This window comes from Colobus angolensis, unplaced genomic scaffold (assembly GCF_000951035.1).
Source record: "Colobus angolensis palliatus isolate OR3802 unplaced genomic scaffold, Cang.pa_1.0 Scaffold52, whole genome shotgun sequence".
Classification (NCBI taxonomy): Eukaryota; Metazoa; Chordata; class Mammalia; order Primates; family Cercopithecidae; genus Colobus; species Colobus angolensis.
The window spans coordinates 9,262,129-9,274,538 of NW_012118710.1; positions in this window are offsets into that span (position 1 = coordinate 9,262,129).

Consider the following 12,410-nt stretch of genomic DNA (forward strand, 5'->3'; position numbering starts at 1 on the left):
CTTATTTATGGAATAGAATGTGATCCTATACATGTAGACATATCACCTCAAACCTTAATCAGTTCTTTGTGGTAAGAATATTTAAAGTTGTCTCTTCTGTTAACTATCCTTCTTAATGCCTTGTTTGTTCATTTGGGTCTGAAGAGAACCCGTAAGCCATTGTTTCTTCAGCTATTAAAAATGGGAATAATGGCTGATCTTTGCACTGCTCCCTGGATGAGCAGTCTTGAGGTGCAGAGGAGTGATCATGGGGCTTAGCGCAGAGAAACAAGCCCTCTCATGTCCTCTAGGAAGATATGTAAGGCAAGAAAAGCTTCCTGGGAAGTCAGGTGCCATGCATGCCAGGGGCCTCAGGAAGGTGTCCTTTGCCCTACTATACCCATGCTAAGAAACTGCCCTTGGTAAGGTAGGAATAATGGGCTCACAGACTTTTACATATGAATGTAGTTTGCTTCAATATACGTAATAATGAAAAGTTGCAACCAGCCTAAATAGCAATGCCATTAATTAAGTAAATTATAGTGCATCCATTCAATGAAATATTATGCAAATATTATGAAATTAAGGTTTTTGAAGATTTTTAAAGTCAACATAGAAATGTCAAGATAAGTTTCTAAAAAGTTAAAAAGCATTCTAATCCAAACATTGTCAAATTTTGGCACATCCATACATACAGGTTGTTATTGTGTATACTTCTTCGTGTATGTAAAATGTATGTGTGTATAGAGGGAGAGAGAGAGGAAGATTGAAGGAGAGATTGAAGGCAGAGAAAGAAAGGGAGAGAAATATACCAAAAATATTAGCAATTATTTATCAGGCTCTTATGTTCTGATGTTTGTTTACATCTTCCAAATTTTCTCATCAAAATATTTGCTACTTTTATAATCAATAAAATGAATATTATTTTTAAAACGAATTTGTGTGTGAAACTATTAAAATCAAATTTGAAAATCATTTTATGATAGGGCAAAGTGCCTATCTTAAAAAATTAGAATAAATTCCTATGATTGCAACTCTGTCCAAAAGTTATGGCTGAGAAGAAGTAAATATATTCAAATATTAATGACACAGAAGGGTATGATCCCTTTAAATGATACAGAAGGGGGAAAGGGAAGCGCTGAGAAGGGAAGGGCATGGTCCCTTTAAATGATATGGAGGGGCTCCACTCCTGGGCCTGTGCCCACAGACCTCAGTGAGGACAGGCGTTTTTGTTTTTTCTGCCCAAATGTTGCATTTCCCAAGACCACCCTGGCCTGCCACACCCCCATCCTGTGCCTATAAAAACCGGAGACCCTAGCAGGCAGACACCCAGGTGGCTGGACGTCCAGAGGAGCACATCAGCGGAGGAACACATGGGCAGTTGCACTTGGAGACGAACACACCTGCATAAGAGCACACCAGCACACCAGCAGGCCATCAACCAGTGGAACAAGGCAGAGTTTAGAAAGGACCGTCGGAGGAGAGCCCGGGCTGCTGAGCAGCCCGACTCCAAGGGAAAACCATCTCCCTTCTGGCTCCCCCATCTGCTGAGAGCTACTTCCACTCAATAAAATCTTGCACCCATTCTCCAAGCCCATGTGTGATCTGATTCTTCCAGTACACCAAGGAAAGAACCCCGGGATATAGAAAGTCCTCTCTCCTTGCGATACGGCAGGGGTCTGATTGAGCTGACTAACAGAAGCTGCCTATGGATGGCTAAACTAAAAGAGAACCCCGTTAAACACGCCCACTGAGGCTTCAGCTGTCGACATTCACCCCTAGACACTGCCGTGGGGTCGAAGGCCCACAGCCTGCCTGTCTGTATGCTCCCCTAGAGGTTTGAGCAGCAGGGCACTGAAGAAGCAAGCCACGCTCCCATCACACGCCCTGCAAGGGGGACAAGGAAACTTTTCCCATTTCATTAACATTGATTATTTCTGAATGATAGAATCAGGGTGATCTTTCCTCTTCTGAATTAGAACAAAACAATAAAAATAGTTTCTCTTTCTTTCTTTTTTTTTTTTCTTTTTTTGAGACGGAGTCTTACTCTTGTCACCCAGGCTGGAGTACAGTGGCAGGATCTCAGCTCACTGCAATCTCTGCCGCCCAGGTTCAAGCAATTCTCCTGCCTCAGCCTCCTGAGTAGCTGGAATTTACAGCTGCACACCACCATGCCGGTTAATTTTTGTATTTTTAGTAGAGATGGGATTTCACCTTGTTGGTCAGGCTGGTCTCGAACTCCTGACCTAGTGATCTGCCCCCCTCGACCTCCCAAAGTGGTGGGATTACAAGCATGAGCCACTGCACCCTGCCAAAAATAGTTTCTCAAAAGTTAAAACATAGGAGTGTTGATATGGGCAAAAATTACCATTTTTTAAAGTTAAAATATTTAAAAATGTAATATTTAAAAGATTTTAAAGATTAAAAAAAACCTTTGTGTATCCAGTTATGTGAATTCCCTTCTCACAGATGAAATACATATATTCTAATACATAGAGTGGAAAGGGACTTTCCTTATTCTGCACACAGCATTATGTAGCTAAGCAAAATAACTCTATGGTCCCAGAGAATAACCAGGCCAACTATTACCCAAATGCACATCCCATCAGCCCGCACTTGGAGCCTCCATTCCCATGTATGTCAGGGAAGCTATAGGCTAGTGCTGCTCTCTGCTTCCATGCTGGAAGAGATTTGTTGAGACTGAGGAATAAGAAGTGGATTATTAAAAAGCTTTTTTCTCAAGATCCAGCATGAATGACTCCAAAGCAAAGTTTATAATAGCCTCTTAATATTTCTTCTTGCCAATGGTGTGGAAAGTCAAGCTGTGAATAATTAAACATATAATTCCAAATGAGACAAACATCACTTATTGGCTTTGAGAAACGTTGCAGAATGGAACAGCCATTTTTAAGAAATAAATTCTTAAAAAATAATTGAATCCTGAGGACATGTGAGTCATTTCTCACACACTGTAAAATGCACTAGTTTTTCCAACCCATAATTCATGACATATATTTGTACCTAAATGGCAAATCTTAGACTAATGAGCATAACATATTCATCTTTGTCAAATACATATTTTTGAAAGGAAGAGATTGCAATTATTAAAATTGAATTTTAACGTTAATAAGCATTTTTAGCTTTTTTTCTGTATAGAAATGTGGTGGATTTTTTTTTTAAAGTCTTTGGGTTTTCGCCCTTGTCTTGACTGTAACAAGGAATGTGGACTCACTCATTTCCTATTTTTTAACCCCAGCTCTGCCCTTGCCTCCTTTGTGGTCTTGTTGTCTCCCTCTCTTCCTGAGGATGAAAAAGACAGATCACTCCATATGTGACTATAGAAGCTATCTACCAGAAGCATATGTGTTTAATCAACTTTAATACCCCTGCAGTCCAGAAGAAGTGAAATATTCACAACTGGGAATAATTATAATTTCTATTACATTAGCAAGGTTTGCTGGCATGCCAGAGGGGCGGGGCCCTCACCATCACTCTGCTGAGGCTGGTTGGCAGCTTAGGAGAAAGTAGGCAGTGGCTGAGATGCACACAACACCAAGCCTCTCTTGCTCTCAGTTGTGCCCTCTCTAACTTCCCCCGTACCTTGAGGTCATAGCATCCACTGTGATTAACAAAGAAACTGACTGAACTTTCTCATTTTCCTCAAAGTGTCCTTAATATTACTCTTCATTAAGAGGAGCAAATCAAGATCTGTTGATTTTACAAGCCAGAGAAAAATTAGTGGGCTCATGGGCATTCCAGATAAGGAAGTTCCCAGGAACCTAAGCTGTATTCCCATCAGAAAGGCCAGCAGCTACGTACTGAGCCAGGCTGAGATCCCCAGCCCCACACTCTCTCATAACAGGAATGCTGGGTGCCCTGGCTCCCACACAGTTCTCTCTCCAAGGGAAATGTTCGAAGGAGAGCCCGAGAGTGCTGGCAAAGACACAGAAGACCTGAGTTCTTATCTGGTCTCTCTTACTAACCACACAAGCTCTGTGAGCTATTTGATTTCTCTGAGTTTTGATTTGCTCTTTTGTACGGTGGGAAGAAAAATGTCTGTCATTTCTACACTTGGTATTGTTGTGTAGCTCAAAGAAGATGATGTTTGTGAAGGTCTTTTGTCCACCATAAAGCACGAGGATAATAACTAAGAAGTGGTATAAAGGAGTTTTGGAGTTGCCAAAAATGAAACATATCCAATCTGGACAGGGTAGGGGGAAATGTACCCTCTCTTACACTGCAGAAACAAAAATAAAGAGCTGTAAATTTCGCAATTTTCTGAAATCCAGAATCTATAAGAAACTTAAACAAATTAACAAGCAAAAAACAAAAAAAAATCCCATTAAAAACCAGGCAAAGGACACGCACAGATACTCTTCCAAAGAAGACATACATGCAGCTAACAAGCATATGAAAAAATGCTCAATATCACTAATCATCAGACAAATGCAAATCAAAAAACTGCAATGAGATACCATCTCACACCAGTCAGAATGGCTATTATTAAAAAGTTAAATAACAAGTGCTGCAAGGCTGCAGAGAGAAGGGAATGTTTATACACTGCTGGCAGGAATGTAAATTAGTTCCACCATTGTGGAAAGCAGTGTGGTGATTTCTCAAGGAACTTAAAACCGAATTACCATTTGACCCAGCAATCCCATTATTGAGTATACACCCAAAGGAATATAAATTGTTCTACCATAAAGACACATGCACATGTATGTAAATAGCAGCACTATTCCAATAGCAAAGATATGGAATCTTTTTTTTCTTTTTTTTTTTTTTTTGAGACGGAGTCTCGCTCTGTCACCCAGGCTGGAGTGCAGTGGCCGGATCTCAGCTCACTGCAAGCCCCGCCTCCCAGGTTTACGCCATTCTCCTGCCTCAGCCTCCCGAGTAGCTGGGATTACAGGCGCCCGCCACCTTGCCCGGCTCATTTTTTGTATTTTTTAGTAGAGACGGGGTTTCACTGTGTTAGCCAGGATGGTCTCAATCTCCTGACCTCGTGATCCGCCCCTCTCGGCCTCCCAAAGTGCTAGGATTACAGGCTTGAGCCACCGCGCCCGGCCAACCTAAATGCCCATCAATGGTAGACTGGATAAAGAAAATGTGGCACATACATACCATGGAATACTACACAGCCATAAAAAAAGAATGAGATCATGTCCTTTGCAGTAAAATGGATGGAGCCGGAAGCCATTTTCCTATGTAAACAAACACAAGAACAGAAAACCAAATGCAGAATGTTCTCACTTACAAGTGGGAGCTAAACACTGAGAACACATGGACACAAACAAGGGAACAACAGACACCAGAGTCTAATTGAGGGTAGAGGATGGGAGGAGAGACAGGATGAAAAACTATGTATTGCATACTATGCTTATACCTGGGTGATAAAACAACCTGTACACCAAACCCCTGTGATATGCAGTTTATCCACATAACAAACCTGCAAATGTACCCCTGAGCCTAAAACAAGTTTTTTTAAAAAATGTAATTTAACAATATTTGCCAAAGCCTTCCAAATATGCATACCCTTTGACCCAAAAGATACACTACATTGCCATTATTTAATTTTTAGTCACAGTGCATCAGCTGTGAAGAAATTATTTTGGTTAAAGCCATTTTCTGTTCTTCAAACTTAGTGATATCACCCACATCCATTCTTGTTAGGTAATTCGAGCATTGAGAATGTTGTCAATGACACCTGTAACACAGTAACTTCACATAAAATTAAAATAAATTGCATACTTCTTAAAAGTATTTATGCTTTTTCATTCACTTGTACATATATAATAATAAAATGATCACCTGTGAATTTATGTGCATATGTGCTCATGTGCATATGAAAAGTTTAGAAAATAGAATGGCAAGAGATCAAGGGTTAGATATGGGAGACAGAAAAAGCTTTTTATTTTTAATTTGAAGAGCTGTAGTTCTGAATTTGTTTTACAATGAATACATTTGCTTTTGTATATTTTTAAAAGCTGGTTTTAATTTAGAATATAATACAAATCATTGTGTGATTAATAATCCATCCAATATTAACAATAACCACCACAAGGATGCAGAAAAGGTATTGAAAAGGGTGTGAGCTGGAAGAGTGGGTGTCATTTAGTAGTGACAGAGGGAGGGCATTCCAGTCCAAAGAAACAGTAGTAGTTAAGGTTTCAAATCAAGAAATAAAATAACATGCACAAGGTAGGATCAATCAAAAACCTCTGATGGGGAAGAAGTTATGAATAATAGCATCAGATAGAGGGGATGGAGGGAGACAGAGAGGACCTTATATGTTGTCCTGCCAGCAATGGGGGCCACTGGCAGTTGTGAAGCCTGAATGCTCAATTTTGAAGTCTTTATATTTAGGATACAGGCAGATCTATTTGGATGTTAATGTATGATGCCAGGTATATAGGAATTTATGAGTAATGAACAGAAAGGACTATGGGAGTGATCTGGGCTACCCTTGGAAGGAGAAGATGACAGCTCTGCTTCCCATTTCAGTGATTTACTAGATAGATGATTATCAAACAGCTTAAAACAAGTTATTATTTCTCATTATTTTGAAATCTGGACTGGGCTCAGTTGGGTAGTTCTTCTGGTTCATGTAGTATCTGATGGGGCTGAAATGCCAAGATGGCTGTGTCACTCATATATCCGCTGTCTCCCTTAGGCTAGTGTCAGCAGCTAGGAGCTGACCAGATGTCAAGAACTGTGAAGGATCTGGTCAATACCCTACTTACAAGTTAACAAATTAGTCTGTCACATTCATGGATGCTGGGAGAAGTCCTATGTGAGAGACAAAGAACTTTATTATGTATTATTTTATTTATTATTTATTATTTTTATTATTCAAGGCACAGGAGTCAGCATGAGTTGTACGTTTGCATGAGTTCTCCTTGCCCCTCCTCCCCACCTCCCACCCACTTATGTCTCATGAGAGCAACAAAGAGTGGCCCAAGCAGATGCTGCTCACACAGTGCGATTGTCCCACTGCTGAGGAGCTCTGAGCTTAGGAGACTCCCAATCCTGTAAGGGAGCTTCTAGCAAAGATGCCCAACCTTCCTCCCAGGAGGAGATTTTTCTCTTTATTGCCCTGGTCAGGAAACAAATCTGCCCTCTGTTCAGGAGGGAGACCCTATCTCTATCTTCCAAGGATGTTTGCTATACAAACTACTAGTTTGTATACAAACTTTGCTATACAAACTTTGCTATACAAACTTGCTATTTCCCCCTACCCTGGACATCTCTCTTCCTCTATATGACCTCTCCATGTGGTGGCATTATGGTCACAGCCCAATGGTCTCAACACAGCTAGACATTGCATATAGTGGCTGGTTTCCAAGCAGACGGAGTTGGAAGGTGCCAGACCTGGCACCACATCACTCCACAGCATGCTATGGGTCAAAGCCCATTTCAAACTAGCCCAGGTTCAAGGAGAGGGGAAATACACTTCACCTCTCAATGTGAGAAGCAACATATGCTGCTGGGAGGGAAAAAGTTGATCACAGCTGTGTGGGGGGCACATTTGCCATACTGTCTACCAAGTAGAAGCAGTGGTTTCTACATCATGGGATGTAAGCATTAAGTTTATTTAAAATATTTTTTTTATTTTAATTTTAAAGAAAAGTGGTCAGTGAGAACAGAAAGGCTGGGTAAGAAATATGACAGTACTCAAGGTATACCTGAAATGGAAAAAGTTTAAGAATTACTCCTGGCCAAGAACAGTGGCTTATTTCTATAATCCCAGCACTTGGGCAGGCCGAGGTGGGTGGATTACTTGAGTCCAGGAGTTCAAGACCAGCCTGCGTGACATGGTGAAACCCCATCTCTACGAAAAATACAGAATACATTAGCTGGGATTGGTGGTGTGTGCCTGTAGTCCCAGTTACAAGGAAGGTTGAGGTGGGAAGACCACTTGAGGGCAGGAGGTCGAGGTTGCAGTGAGCCAAGATCATGCCACTGCACACCAGCCTGGCTGACAGAGTGAGACCCTGTTTCAAAAAAAAAAATACTCCTTACAGAACCCCAGAAATACATAAGTACAGTGGTTATCAATCCTAACCTGAGTACAGATACTCAAGATCTGCCCAAAAAAATATGACTAAGAGATCTTTGATGGGGCAAAGGAAGGTGCATGTTTAAATATACTGTGCCACAGGTTAATCTCTTGCATGTTGATGGCTAAGAATCCTCTCGCATTGGTGTCTTCCTTCATAGAGATTTTGCCCCATCTATAGAAACTATAGTTTTGCTTGTATTTCCATTTTAAATTTTTACAGTTTCTATTGCTTCCATGCCAATATAGAGCACACTTTATAGGGTCCCCTAGCTGGGGCTCAACGATCCCTAAAGGGTGTCTCCCTGGGAATTCTAAAAGAGTCTTGATAAAACTGTGAGCTAAGAACTGGTGTGGACTAGTGCTTCCCAAACTGAACCAAGCATCAGAAGCATCTGTGTGGCTTTTAAAATTGCATATTCCCAGTCAAGTGTGGTGACTCAGCCCTGTAATCCCAGCACTTTGGGTGGCTGAGGTGGATGGATTGCTTTGAGCTCAGGAGTTCAAGACCAGCCTGGCCAACATGGTGAAACCCCATCTTCACAAAAAACACAACAATTTAGCCAGGCATGGAGGCCTACGCCTGTAGGCCTAGCTACCCAGGAGGCTGAAGTGGGAGGATGGCTTGAGCCCGGGAGGTGGAAGTTGCAGTGAGCCAAGATGGTGCCACTGCATTCCAGCCTGGGTAAAAGAGTAAAACCCTGTCTCAAACTAATAATAATAAATAAATAAATAAAATTGTTAAAATGTATATTTCCCAATGTCTCACACCTATAATCCCAGCACTTTGGGAGGCCAAAGCAGGAGCATTACTTGAGTACAAGAGTTGGAGACCAGCCTGAGCAACATAAAGAGACCCCATCTCTACAAAATTAAAAGTTAAAAAATTAGCATGTTGGCACATGCCTGTGGTCCCAGCTACTCAGGAGGCTGAGGCAGAAGGATGGCTTGAACCCAGGAGTTCCATGAATTCAAGGCTGCAGTGAGTTATGATCACACCACTGCATGGGCAACAGAGTAAATCACTGTCAAAAAAAAAAAAAAAAAAAAAATGCGTAATCCCATATCCAACCCAGATTGAGATAAAGTCCAGAAATCGGCATGCTTCCAGATCATTCTCATGAAACTAGTCTGGATTATTCTAAACATCCCACCCTAGAAACTTCTAATTTAGTTGGTTTCTGTCCAAATGCTTTGTCACTATCGCTGGAACGCTCCTCTCCTCCCCACTGTCACCAATTACAGCTACGGTTTCCTACCCTTCAGTTCTAAACTGTCTTAGAGAGGCAGCACCTTAGGAGAAAACTATTGCTTTGGATATCAGTGAAATGAGGAAACACACCGCTTTTCAATAAACAAGACAACTGCCATGATTGTTAGCTCTTTGTTGGATGGATAAAGAAAAGCAATACAAGATTCCAGGAGGCATTAAACAGCCACATATTTAAAATTTGAGATTGTATAGCCCATCCCAGAGGAACTCAAAAAACTCTATTGAGTCCCCCTCCAAAATTTCAGAGTTGCCCCTCAAGGCTGTTTTCAAATACAAAACCATCCAGGTAAAAATGTAAAGTCTAACTACTTATCCTAAACTAGTGGTCATTACTGTCCACCTTTTGAGCAAACATTTTTATTTATCAAATACATTTCTAAGTGAAACAAGAAAATCTTTTCAGAATATTTATAAATCACATCTATGTGTGCCGTGAAGAAATGACAGGCTAAGATAAAGATCACAAACTGATCTCCCGCAGGCTGACTGTAATTCTTAGATGTGTTTTGTTTGGTCACCATGGGCTTTTTTTAAATTGTGCTAATATCTTAAAATTCCACATAAAAATTTGTATTTCTGGTATCTCCCAAAAAACCTGGGGCCAGGCATAGCAGCTCACATCTGTAATCCCAGCACTTTGGGAGGCCAAGCCAGGTGGATCACTTGAGGTCAGGAGTTCAAGACCAGAATGGTCAACATAGTGAAATCCCATCTCTACCAAAAATACAATAATTAGTCAGGCGTGGTGGCAGGCGTCTGTAGTCCCAGCTACTTGGGAGGCTGAGGCAGAAGAATCACTTGAACCCGGGAAGCACAGGTTGCAGTGAGGCAAGATTGTGCCACTGCACTCCGGCCTGGGTGACAGAGCGAGACTCCATCTCAAAAAAAAAGAAAAAAAGTCAGGAGTCCTGGGATCCCTGGACTCACTCCTGATGGCCACAGTCATCTCAGCTGAACAGAATCTTTCTCTGTTAGATGTGGCATATGCTCTCCAATTTGCCACATCTCCTACCCTCCATCTGGCCTTGTTTGAGGCTTGTTAACTTCTTAGTCCCTGAGGCATTTCAGTATTCCTTCTTTGCTAAGCAGTGGGGTCTCTGCAGAAATCCATACACAAAAAGACTGAGAACGTATTCAAAGAGAAGCAAACAACATGAAGAGTATCAAGACTAAGGGAAGGTTGAGGGCAAAGAAGAAACTAAAGTCAGCAGAAAGTCATCAGGACTAAAAGTCACTAGACCAGTTGCTACAAGATCCAGGTTCTAATCCCAGCTCTACCACTCAGCTAAGAAGTAACTCTAGCCATGTCACAGAATGTCTCTGTGCTTCTGAGTCCTCCTCTGTGACCTGAAAAAGGAAGTAAACTGATGTCTTAGGATCCGGTGTAAGACAGGGGTCATCAAACTACTGCCCACAGGTCAAATCTAGCCAACTGCCAGTTTTTACACTGCCCACTCATTTATATAGTGTCTATAAGGGATTTCATGATACAACAGCAGATTTGAATACCAGCAATGGAGACTGTACGGCCCACAAAGCCAAAACTATGTATCTATTTTCAGGAAAAATGTGTTGACCCCTGGTCTAAGACATCATTCTAAGCTGCTCCATTAAAATATAAAACCCTGCCAGATAATTCCTCATTTTTATTTATATAAAACATTTTTTTTGAGATGGATTCTTTCTCTGTCACCCAGGCTGGAATGCAGTGGTACAATCTTGGCTCACTGAAACCTCCACCTCCTGAGTTCAAGCAATTCTCTCACCTCAGCCTCCCTGAGTAGCTGGAATTACAGGTCCCTGCGACAATGCCCAGCTAATTTTTGTATTTTTAGTAGAAACGGGGTTTCACCATGTTGGCCACGCTGGTCTCAAACTCCTGACCTCAAGTGATCCACCAGTCTCGGCCTCCCAAAGTGCTGGGATTACAGGTGTGAGCCACCATGCCTGGCTATATTTATATAAAACATTCTTTCTAAAACAATTTGCAGACTCAGGTCTGACTATTTCAGGGGCAAGGTATTTTAAGTGTGATCAAAACATTTACACAGGCCTTTTTTCCATGAAATAGTAATAACAGTCACTATGATTTACTGAACACATACTGTGTTCCTGGCACTTCATGTGTATTCTCTCATTAATATTCTCTGCAATCCATTGAGGTTTGATTATCTCCCCTTTTTAGGTAAGTACACCAAAGCTTAGGAAATTTAAATAATATTCCCAAAGTCAAACAGCTTATAAGTGGCCAAATGAAAATTTAAACCTAGGTCTGTCTGACTCTAAAATCCAGTTCATTATAAATGCCATCATTTATTAATCTAATACCTATACCCAGGGAGGCTCAGGCTAAAGATAAATTGGGAATAATACCATACTCTGCTGTATCCAAAATATTTTTTCTCTTTAACCCCATCTCATCCCTAATTCTAAAACTCTATATATGACAGATTCACCTGATTTTCTCTCCCCTTAAATCTCATCCTTCCCCATGAGAAACATTGTCGTGGAAGTTGAGGATGCCCAGTGATTCTCAATTTGATGGTGGGGTGTTTAGTCCTTGAAAATAAAGCCCCACCAGCCACTGAGATGTGCTCAGCCAGTAGCGGGTTCACCTGTGCTACATTAATGTGGCCTTTGAACATTATCTCTCTCATCACCAGGAAATGAAGGCAAAAGAAATTCTTTTAAAGAAAATTCTCTCTTCTACCATAAGTTTGACATTCTTCTTAGTGGCTGTTAATTTTCACTTGTAATAGTCTCACCTTTGTCTTGGCAGTATTATTTAGTTAAATCCAAAGTGTCTGGAATGGAAAGAAACTTATCAAGCAGTACACTTGTGCCTTTAAGCAACAGAAACCCCATAAATCAAAGAAAGCGGTAAGTAGAAAAAGAATTGAGACAGAGAGATGGGTGAAGAGGAGGCCATCCTTTCTAGAAATAGAAAGAAATGAGCAACAGACATCCCATGGAATAAGGAGACAGATGAATAGAGGGAAGAAGAAAAGAAAAAGGGGACCACCAAATGGAAGAGACAAAGAGAAAGAGAACAAAGAGAAAAGAAATAAAAGACAGATAGTCATTGTTCCCAGAGGAGAA